The sequence below is a fragment of the Protopterus annectens genome, chromosome 9.part0 (assembly GCF_019279795.1).
Source record: "Protopterus annectens isolate FY-2018-M chromosome 9.part0, PAN1.0, whole genome shotgun sequence".
NCBI lineage: Eukaryota > Metazoa > Chordata > Ceratodontiformes > Protopteridae > Protopterus > Protopterus annectens.
The window spans coordinates 40,024,395-40,037,031 of NC_056743.1; positions in this window are offsets into that span (position 1 = coordinate 40,024,395).

Sequence of the window (12,637 nt, forward strand, 5' to 3'; positions counted from 1 at the left end):
TCCCTTGTTTCAGTACAGCTAAGGACTCCCTTTTTTCTTTTATTCTCCCTTGTTTCTGTACAGCTAAGGACCCCTTTTTTTTCTTTTCTTCGCCCTTGTTTCTGTACAGCTAAAGACCCCATTTATTTCTTTTCTTCTTCCTTTTGTTGTACAGCTAAGGACCCCTTTTTTTCTTTTCTTCTACATTTTTCTATACAGCTAAGGACCCCTTTTCTCTTTCTTCTCCCTTTTTTCTGTACAGCTAAGGACCCTCTTTTTTTCTTTTCTTCTCCCTCCCATTCTATCTTCTATGCATTTAACATCCATCAATCCATTTATTTTGTCATTTATGGCAGTTTCTAATCTTTCTGCCATTCATGTTCAGAGAAAAAGAGGAAATATTTTTTCCTGGTCTATTTTTTTGCTAGAAATGCTAATAAATACCAAACCCCATTACATGTAATGTTTTTCACTACTTCCTACACATTTAAACATCTTAATTCTAAGATTACTTACATAATATGCACTAAAATAAGTAAGTCAGCAAACACATAATAATTATATCCAGTATATAGAGCATCTACGATTATGTACACAATCACATGCCTTCAGTACTTGACCTACTGGCCAGATAGTATCCATGTATCTTTGTCCAAAGTCAGATCAGCTGATACCCTGAACACTACCTAGAATGGATGGCATAACCTCAACCCAACATTGACAACTATACAAGAAAAATCCTCTGGAGCTGAGGAAATATTAACCTGGAGCAAACAGATACTTTACACTAGAGGTTATTTAAGCTGGAAGTGCTGCACTTGTGCCTTATTAGCTGATTGCACCACAATTCTCAGTGACCTACTCTTGCAAAATGTTTGATAATGATGTCATTACACTGTAGCTACAGTATATGCAGTGTAATGATGTCATTGTGCTGTGACTACTGTAAGTTATTAATTGGTCTAATTTATAATTTCTTGTATTCCTGCAAATTAATAGTCCATAGAGAGCAATGCTTCTCTACAATCAACAAATACACACAACATAAATTAAAATATCTCCCTTCTGGTCATTTTCCTTAGTTATTAGATTTGTTGGGTCTAACTTATGGCTTTTTATGCACTATGCCTTGTATATATCATACTGTTAGCTAAGATTTCCATCCTATCATTCTATTTCAACTGCTTTGCTAGATGGTATGAATAGTACTTTTTACTCCATCCTATCATTCTATTTCAACTGCTTTGCTAGATCGTATGAATAGTACTTTTTACTCCATCCTATCATTCTATTTCACTGCTTTGCTAGATGGTATGAATAGTACTTTTTACTCCATCCTATCATTCTATTTCAACTGCTTTGCTAGATGGTATGAATAGTACTTTTTACTCCATCCTATCATTCTATTTCAACTGCTTTGCTAGATCATATGAATAGTACTTTTTACTCCATCCTATCATTCTATTTCAACTGCTTTGCTAGATCGTATGAATAGTACTTTTTACTCCATCCTATCATTCTATTTCACTGCTTTGCTAGATCATATGAATAGTACTTTTTACTTAACACTTATTCTTTTCTACTCTTATTAGGAGATACTACCATAACTGAGCTCTCCTGTTCAGCATGGTGACACAGTGAGCCACATGCCAAAACTGGTCCCTGAGAATTTCTCGCTCCTTCAGTGGAAGCCTGGGCCTTCTAGCCTAGAGCCTTGGCCACAAACAGTCAATGTATGTGAATAAGTACTGGTCTTTCTAATTTTTGTCTCTGTTCCACAGTCTCTGACTTCTCTTTTTCCATTGCACATGACCCCTCCTTTCTCCCAAATAGCCATCATTCCATACTACCATATCATCCCTTGTTCTTCAGCCTAATACCCCCTGTTCCCTTATACTAGTAACTTCTGCAAACAGTTAATATATTGTCCTTGATAATACTATTCTCCTACATCTAGCTTTATTATTTTTCTGTCTACGACAACGTCATCATTTCAAAGATCTCTCTGCTTCTCTTTATCTACTCCATTTGCCCTGCTACCTGTTCACTCTTTCCTGAGGCTATCTTTCTCCTTGCAAATACCTATAAATAACCCCCTTCATCCTCTCTCCTCTATTATTAAAGGTCTATTCCTACCATAACTTACCTTACTGATTGTTTTTCTTCTTATCATATTATAGCACCCACCCTTTTCTCTACCTCCAACATGGACTATCATCTAAAAATATTCCATCCTCTAAGAAAATTTTCCCACAACTCTCAAAAACAAGAAAAGCTACTAAACAAACTTATCAAACACTATATACACATTCTAAATTAGTTAAATCAATCTGGGGGTATACACCCCAATTCTAGTCCTATGCCACCACCCAGTATAGCAACTATTTCAAACTCTATTAACATAGGATCACTACATCAAAAAAAAAAAAAAAAAAAAAACAAGGCATCCCTACACCTCCTTAAAATGAATGTAAGTAGTATTGCAAATAATGTTCATGACCTGCATACCCTACTCTCTCTATACTTCCCATATATAGTAATATTAACTGAAACATGGCTAAAACCCAACAATAACAAAAGTGAAATAATAGCTCCTGGATATAATATTCTGTGTAAAGGTAGGTTAACAAGAAAGAGTGGGGAAGTAGCAATCCTCTTCAAAAATCACTTAATACTTGACTACTTAGACATATCTACCCCTGCCTTTGAGAATTCTGAACTTATATTTGCCAAATTAAAAATTAACCCCAGAAAGCACATCACAACATCATAGGAGGTTATATTCCACCAGGTAGAAATATTCCCACTTTGGAAAATGTATTTAATTGGATCTCCACATCCCTACCACAAGAAACAATCCTGTTGGGTGACTTCAATATTGATTGCCTTGACTGCTCCTCACATAACCTCTCAGCCCATATAGACCTTCATGGGTTTACCCAACTAACCACATCCCCTACAAGGATTGACAAATCTTTCAAATGACAGTCAATCCTTGGCTGGATTTTGGTTAGCAACTCCTTAGTATCTAAAACAGGCTGTCTCCCAGATAGCCCAAGTGGCCATCGCCCGACCTTTCTTCTTCAAACGCATTCTCACCAATCCATCCAGACCACCTTCCACCTAATCAGAAACAAAAAAAATGCTTCAATCTAAGAGTTTTATCTCTGCACTAAATAGTTGTCACTGGGATTCACTAAAACAGCTGCCTCTAGAAGATGCAGTTAGCACTTTCAACACTACCTTCCTAGGCATACATACTAACTAACATGCACCCCGTAGAACTATTAGAATTAAATCCAGTTATGCGCCCTGGCTAACTAAGGAATGCAGATCCCTACTAAAGGCTATATACATGGCATGGGAACAATTTAGAAAATAAATAAATAAAACCCATAAAACAAACATACCTAGAACTACATAACAAAGCATAAAGCTAGTAAGATCAGGCAAAATCAACTACTATCACAATATACGGGATAAACACACAAAACACCCTCAAAAGTTCAGGGCTGCAATTAATAAATACTTCATCCAGGTAAATCAACTAACCCTGACCCAACAACAACTAAGAATTCCTATCAACTTAACAACCCAATTCAATAAATAGTTCACAGAAACTATTCAAGCCCTTGAAAACTCTCAAGCCATAATCTCCAATGCTACTCATGCCCCTAACACCACACCATATCTCAAAATAATACCCTCTACTTTAGCTTACACCCAGTGCCTGTTAAAGCCATAAAAATTACTTCAAAAACCAAAACCAACCACTCTAGCTGCAGATAATCTCCCAGCTGACTTTCTAAAAACTGCAGCTGGAGCTATAGCCTATCCAGTAGCCATACTCATCAACCAGTCAGCATCTAAGGCCATGTACCTAGCATTTGGAAAACCTCCTATATTCTACCACTACATAAAGGAGGTGATTCCACAGATTTTACAAATTCTTGCCCTATTGCCATCCTATCTTCCTTATCCAAAATACTTGAAAAACTAGTGCATACCCAATTAATAAACTACCTTCTCGCACACAAACTACTATCACACACCCAAGATGGCTTTGTCCCTTTCATAGCATCACTACCCACATTAATGTCCTTTACCAATATGGTTAATCAGCATAGAGAAAATATGTATCTACTATATTCTTGGACCTGTCCAAAGCCTTTGACACGGTAGATCGCAATAAACTCATTAACATTCTCTCCACCCTAAGCATTAGTAATTCTAGTATCACATCGTTCCAAAGCTACCTATCAAGATGTTTGCAAGTCATCCAGTAGCAAAACCAACTCTCCCCTCTGCTCCCAGTTCTCTTAGGGGTTCCACAAGGCTGCATTCCTGGACCTCTACTTTTCTCCATATTCACAAACCAGCTCAGCACTTTCACACCACACACCTCTGTAATACAATATGCAGAGGACTCCACCCTAATATGTGCAGCCTCCACACTACAATACCTAAATACCATTACCCAATATTCCTTCCTTTTTGTGGAAACATGGCTCACTAACTCCCAACTCATTCTGAATCCCAACAAAACTAAGCTCCTTCTCTTTAGCCCAACTAGATCCTCCTCAGTCATTTACTATCTTATCCAAAAATAAAACTCTTCTTCTTCTTTCGGCTTTTCCTGGTTAGGGGTCACCACAGTGGATCACCTGTCCGCTCATGATTGGCAGTGGAGTTTTACAGTGTTGAGTTGCCAGCCCGGTGCCCAACCTTCCACAGAAGGCACACACACTCACACCTAGGGCCAATTTAGAGTGTCCAATCCACAATTTAAAAAGCTCCTAAGGTCCCACTTAGCAGACACCTGACTATGTTCTTGCAACACTCCTTAGTCTCTCTGAAAATTATTGTCCTTAAAAATAAAATAAAATGACATATTGCGTTGTTAACATCAACTACATCTACAGGATAATAGTCTTCTGTATCATTAAATTGTAATTTACTCAGGATGATGTATAATATCAATGTTTTTAACTAAAGATCTATATTCATTATGTATTCTTTTATTTTGCTGTCAAACTAGATACCTCCTATAGATTTGTTAACTTTTGTTTAGTCTACAATTGTCACTGTTGCATATTCAATACACATTTGTGAATCTTGTGTTTTCTTCTTTATTATATGCTTATCTACATTAAATTTGTGTTTTGTATTTGTACTTTAATGGAGCTTTTCTCCTCGGGCCTCTGCTGAAAAAGGACCTGTGTCCAGTCGGACATTCCCAGTAAACAAATGTAAAATAAAATAAAATAAATAAATACAAACTTCCACACTAGGCCCTTTAGTACACAATAACCTTTTGAATGCTAACTTCTAGAGATATTGCCTCCTCATTGCATGGAACTAATGGTTGCCTTCAGACATTCATGAACTATTGGGTATCCGTTTCAGACCATATTAATATTTCATTCATGTGTTTGAGTTGCACAACAGACTGAAATGGAAACCTCATAGACACATTTTGGGGCCTCATTCAAGATCTGGATACTGGATGATCTTCTAGTAGCCTTACAGGCAGGGCTAATCCATGTCCACCAAGATGCATTACCTCAACAGTCCTCTCTCTAAGACCACAGCATAGGTTCACATGCACCCGTGAGCTCACCTTTCTACACCTCCCTCATCAATGACACCTTTTTAATAACCACTTAACAGGCTGTTTCACCAGGACTACAGCCTATGTTTATACCCAGCCTAGTGTTAACTTTCCTATTTTCCCCGTATCAGTTGCCCCTTTTTACTAAATGCTCATTCAGCAAAGTTCCTACCATCTGTCCAACACACTTAATACCTTCTGACTGCTAGATACATTTTTTTTAATTAGAACAAGATGTCCATTGCCCAAACCATATAGTTATCCCATTCCATTGTCCCGCATTCACTTCAAGACCATTGTCCTATTTCACCATTTACTGTCCCCCTACTGGTCATCCTGCCACTTCATCTGATTGGCTGAAATCCATCCAGCTACCCATTTTTGACTAAAGCAGCTGTAATATCACCTCCATGACTGGTCTCAAACCTGGACCTTTTTTTATGTGCCCTTATTTTGTGTATTATGACGTCCTTAAAAAATGATAAATGCCTATCAGATTTGTACTGTTTTCATTCCTTAACTATCTAATGATGTCCTGGATAAAAGCACTTTTAGGGTCAGGCTGAACAATAAACTTCACTGACTGGACATACTGCAGTCATATTTTTAGTTCCTAGTATATATTTGTATCGTCTATTCCTTTAAAAAGACACTGTATCATCTTTTCCCAACAAAAACATGTCTACGAGTAAATATTTGAAGACATAAACAAATGTGGTGTACTCTCCAACCAGCATCGTTCTTTCCACAATGCCTTCAAAACAGTAACTGCACTATTTGCAAGCAACATATACCAGCTATCTTAATACCAACGAGGACTTTAGTACACGAGGGGTCAGATTCCAAACAACTTGGTGTCAGAGGGTGTCACTTACTCAGAGACTTGCTCTCAGAAAAAATATATACTCTGACAGCAAGTCTTTTGAATCTAGCCCCCGAGTGGTCACTTAAACTGTGAGGAAGTCTTCTGCAATTGGCCTGAGGTGTATTCCTTGACATGACTTGTGCCTTTGAAACTGTAAACCATAATTCTTTACTAAACATACTAAAAAATTAACTCTTGGGAAAAATATTGTTAACTGGGTTTCAAAACTATCTCACTATAACAAAAATACTCATCAAATTAAATCCTGTGAAATTGGTGTTCCCCAAGGATCTGTACTTAGTCCCCTTCTGTTCTCCCCCTTCATAGATGATCTCACAAATTACCCACCTTCATCAGACAATATTCTATATGCAGATTATATATTACTTGCTGGAGGTAGCAAATCAGACACCATTCTGCAAACCCAACTACAAAAATACTTTACTGTTTCATGCCAGTGGTCAACCACTAATGCATTAATTATAAACAACACTAAAACTAATGTCATTCTCTTTACCTCACCCAATAATTTCATTCCAAATATCTCAGGATGTACATACCTCTTTTTTCATTTATACTTCTTGTTAATATTGTCAACTTATACTGACAACTTGGCAAGAAAAGCAATGTCTCAAATCAAGTTATGAGTCAAGATTTCCTACCTTGTGTCCCCTATAGCAAGATCAGCCACCACTAAATATGTTCTTTTCCCTAAAACTGAAGATTTATTACAGCTACTTACCTTGTAGTCAACAGCAATACACAAAGTCTCCAGGTAGTAGAAAACATGATTTTTCAGATGTGCACCACTAATGGACTCATGTACCTATCAATGTAACCTCATAAAGGCTCTAAACTGGCTCCTTGTTACTGGAAGAGCTATGTTTCTGTTGAGCTTCCTCTTTTCCAAGATTCTCAATTAAAAAAACAGTATTATTCCTTGAGGAGTTCACATAAAAACATCATCACCTTCACCCATCCACTCTTTAAACCCACATGAAGGAAAAGCATAGAGATGAAATCAAATTCCAACTGAAATCAGATCCTTATTAACACTGACTGACTTAAAAAAAGCATTGCAAAAGCATCAAAATCAGGAAGCCATATGCAAATATTTTATAAATAATGGTTAACTACTTACTATAATGCAATACTTAAAGTACAATGCATGCCAACCGACAGTTTATACAAATGTATTTACTGTATAAAGACCCCATTCTATTTGTTCTCTAAATAAATAAATAAATACAGTATAAAGACAACCTTCTATTTGTTCTGTAAACCTGAATTTGTAAAATATTTACTCCAGACTTGTCTTTCGGCTTTTCCCAGTTAGACTTGTGTTACCCATGATCTAGAGCGTATTTCTGAAATTACATATCAGTCTATATATGTTATTGTCTGTATTAACTGGTCTCTTGGCTACTCTCTTAAGCCTGTAGAATTTGTTATGTAACTCTCTGTCTGAGCTTGGGGTCATAGTTCAAAAGGGTAAATAGACCAGCTCACCTAGTCAAAATATATTTAAGATATATATCTACATAACTACACACACACACACACACACACACACACACACACACACACACACACACACACACACACACACACACACACACACATTGATCAAACTAGAACTCCAAACTTGACATGCCAGTCACTTCTACAAAAAGCCCTCTAAAAAATAAGATTCTTTCCAAGGCCACAGAAATCCTGGCAGAAAAAATGGCTGTCATCTTGAAAAGTCATTCAGGAAAGATAAACTAGTACAGAAATGACCCAAGTGGAAACCAAATTAGTAAATTAATAAAAAGTAATACAAATAGATGAAACACACACCTTCTCAAAAACATTGCTTAACTTGAAAAAAAAATAAAACAGAAGTTAGGGTTGTGAAACAAATTAAACATACTGTACTTTACTGTAAAATCTCTAAAAGCAAAAATATAAAGCACATTGCCTAATCAGGGACAGTAAATGACACTGTAAAAGTTAAAAGCTACATTTTGGTCAAAGGGAAAGCACACAAACAGAAGTGATGCAGTACTGACAGCAATAGCATGTGGATTATGTATACATGCAGGAAAGATCTGCAGACCCTAAAACAACAAAAATAGAAAGGCAGTCATAATGACCTAAGAACTGAACTTATAGAAAATGTGCACAAATATTAAACACAGTGTACATGCAAATGCAGACCATTAATAAAAAACATAAAATTACCACAAAAAGCAACTAAATAAAGGCTATTAGAATATTATCAATCACACTAACTTAAGAAGAATGATGGGAGAGAGCACTGCTGATTACCTACATGTGTCTTTCACTTTTTGAAGTTACATTCAAAATGGTACCACTTGTGAAACTTTTTAAGGAAGCATTACATGAAAACAGCACAAGTGTTTATGAAAAGCTGCTCTGCTCATTCTCAAGTCTCCTAATCTAGACACGTTCACCTTTCAATACTCCATTAACAAGGTGTCACACTGCTTATTCTCAAGTCTCCTCATCTGGACATTTCACCTCTCAGTACTCCATTAACAAGGTGTCACGCTGCTTATTCTCAAATCTCCTAATCTGGACATGTTTACCTATCAGTACTCAATTAACAAAGTGTCACACTGCTTATTCTAAAGTCCCCTAATCTGGACACGTTCAATTATCAGCACTCAATTAACAAGGTGTCACGCTGCTTATTCTCAAGTCTCATAATCTGGACATGTTCACCTGTCAGTACTCCATTAACAAGGTGTCACACTGTTCATTCTCAAGTCTCCTAATATGGATATGTTCACCTATCAGTACTCAATTAACAAGGTGTCACACTGTTCATTCTCAAGTCTCCTAATCTGGACATGTTCACCTATCATTACTCAATTAACAAGGTGTCACACTGTTCATTCTCAAGTCTCCTAACCTGGACATGTTCACCTATCAGTACTCAGTTAACAAGGTGTCACACTGTTCATTCTCAAGTCTTCTCATTTGGACATGTTCACCTATCAGTACTCAATAAACAAGGTGTCACACTGCTTATTCTCAAGTCTCCTAATCTGGACATGTTCACTTGTCAGTACTCAATTAAAAAGGTTTCACTCTGCTTATTCTCAATTCTCCTAAACTGGACATGTTCACCTATCAGTACTCAATTAACAAGGTGTCACGCTGCTTATTCTAAAGTCTCCTAATCTGGACACATTCACCTATCAGTACTCCATTAACAAGGTGTCACACTGTTCATTCTCAAGTCTCCTAATCTGGACATGTTCACCTATCAGTACTCAATTACTCCACTCCCCTACCCTTTCCCCAATTCCTACCCGCCCCCAGTGGTCCTACACTTATTCATCTAGTAGACACTCCCCTATCTTCTTCACCTCCCCTATCTTCTTCAATCCACTCAAATTGTTAACTCAATAATCCACTTCGAACCTCTGAAGTGTACCACACACCCACTAATTAACATATCTAGCTCCTCTCCTTCTTACCTAATCTTCCTACCCTTCCCCATCTGTACCCATACTCTACTGCTCATCCCTTTGTTCACTATCCCTATCATTACAATGTGTACAACTTTCTTTCCTTCACAACTTAAATTACTTATCTCATCACTTCTATCTTTTCTTGTCACTACTTACCTCTTTACATCCTACGACTACCCACTTAACTCTTCTCTTCCTTTTCCCTCTAAATATACCAATACATCTATATCTCCTTTCTCTCTCACTTTCTTAAATCTCACCTATCAGCCTAACTACCCACTAGCTAAATACCACAGACTAGCACACTTCAAATCAAGCAAACTAAAAACTAGGAAAGTATTTAACTGTATTTACAAACTTCCCCTAGCAAAATATTATAAACTCTTCCACTCACTATTGGATGGAGATATTCATCCTAACCCTGGCCCACACCATACCAATACCAATGTCCACAAAAAACAAGACAAACCTCATTCTCTATTATCTTCCATATCTAGCAACTCCCTCTCTATTGCCCATCTAAACATACGAAGTATTTGCAATAAAATCACTCAAGTCCATGCCCTCCTAGAAATCCATCAATTTGACATTTTATGTTTAACTGAAACATGGCTCAAGCCAACCATTAAAGACAATGAAATCACTCCACCTGGGTATAGCATCATTAGACTTGATCGCACTGCCAAAAAGGGTGGAGGGGTAGCAATTGTATACAAAACAAAATTCCAGTTTAGTAATCTCAATCTGACTTTTACCGTAGAACATAATGCTGAAATAATCAGCTCCAAACTTCAAGTCAACACTTCCAAAGCTATAAATATCATTTGTGCTTATCTCCCTCCAGGAAATAACATTAATACCCTTGAATGTATCCTCAGTTCACTCTCCACCAATCTCCCACAAGAAACATTGATTGGTTTACCTGTAACAATACAAATCCTACCTCCCATATAAACCTCTATGGCTTCATACAACTCATCAATAGTCCTACTAGAACTAACAAAACCAACAATAATGAAACCACCTTAGACTGGATCCTCACTAATACTCCCCAACAGAACTACCAAGCAGGTACCCTATCAGAAGACCTAAGTGACCACTCATTAACATATATTATTAGACATAAAACCAACCTAATCTTACCTACTACCTACAGAACCTTACGCTCCAAAAAGCAATTTAACATTGAGCATTTTCTAACTGAGTTAAGACTATGTAATTGGTCCCCAATAAAATATCTCCTACTCAACGAGGCAGTAGATTACTTTAATTTCACTTTCTTGTCTATCCTGGATCACCATGCCCCAAGTCGTACTATTAGAACCAAAGCTAAAGCAGCACCCTGGCTGACCAACAGTACTAGGCAAAAAATAATTCTCAGAAACAAATCTTGGGAAAAATGGCATACCACAAAAAACCTATCAGACCACCAATACTTCAAAGAGCTTAGGAATAGTACAAAAAAAGCCATACTGACAGACAAAAAGAACTACTACCTTCAATTACAACAAACCTCCAAAAATGAACCTAAAAAATTCTGGGCCAGTATAAATAATCTCTTATCCCCAAGCCAGTCTATCACACCCAACCCTCAGGACTCTAACCCAGACAATCCCTCACAAATTGCCAATGACTTCAATTCTTTATTCACTAATACCATCCAAACTCTTGCTAGTCACCTATCTCCTGACACCTCTAAACTACTCTTACCTACCACAAATAATCCTCCTACTCTTCACTTACAACTTATATCTACGTCCTTTGTCTCATCTCTGCCCCAAAAACTTAAACCTACCACCCCCTCTGCAGACAAACTTCCTGCTGAATTCTTGCAAATTGGAGCCAAAGCCATTGCTTACCCTATTTCTATTCTAATAAATAGCTCTATTAATGAAGGAATCTTCCCTTCTGTCTGGAAGATATCTCACATTATCCCACTACACAAAGGGGGAAATGTAATGACCTTTCAAACTATTGCCCAATAACACTACTATCACCTCCAGCCAAAATTATGAAGAAATGTATCCACAAACAACTTTTTAACCACCTTCTCCAAAACAGTCTACTTGCTAACAGCCAGCATGGATTCAGACCTTCCCACAGTACTACCACTGCCTTACTCTCCTTTACCAACACCATCAACCACAACCGCAACAACAATTATCTATCATCTTCAATCTTCATTGACTTATCTAAAGCCTTCGACATGGTTAATCATAAACTCCTCCTACACATACTAAAATCTCTCTCACTTGACACCCCTTCCTTAACTTGGTTCACATCTTATCTTGACAACCGTCAGCAGGTAGTACTCTGGAAGAATTCACTATCTAATCTCCTACCTATCTCTTTAGGCCTACCTCAAGGGTCTATCCTAGGTCCCCTCTTATTTTCAATCTTTATTAATGACCTCCAATCAGCTATCCCTAACACCACTTGCATACAATATGCAGATGATTCTACTATAATCTGCACTGCCACCTCTCAAAATGAACTTCAGTCTCTTACCCAAAAAGCCTTTTCTTCTGTTGAAAAATGGTTCTCTGATCGTTGCCTTCTCCTCAACCCCAAGAAAACCAAACTGTTACTGTTCCCACCTACCCGTAAATGTACACCACTTAATTTCTCTCTCACATCCACTGATAGCACTCTCATTTCTCCTGACTCAACAACAAAATTACTAGGAATAACTGTTGACAA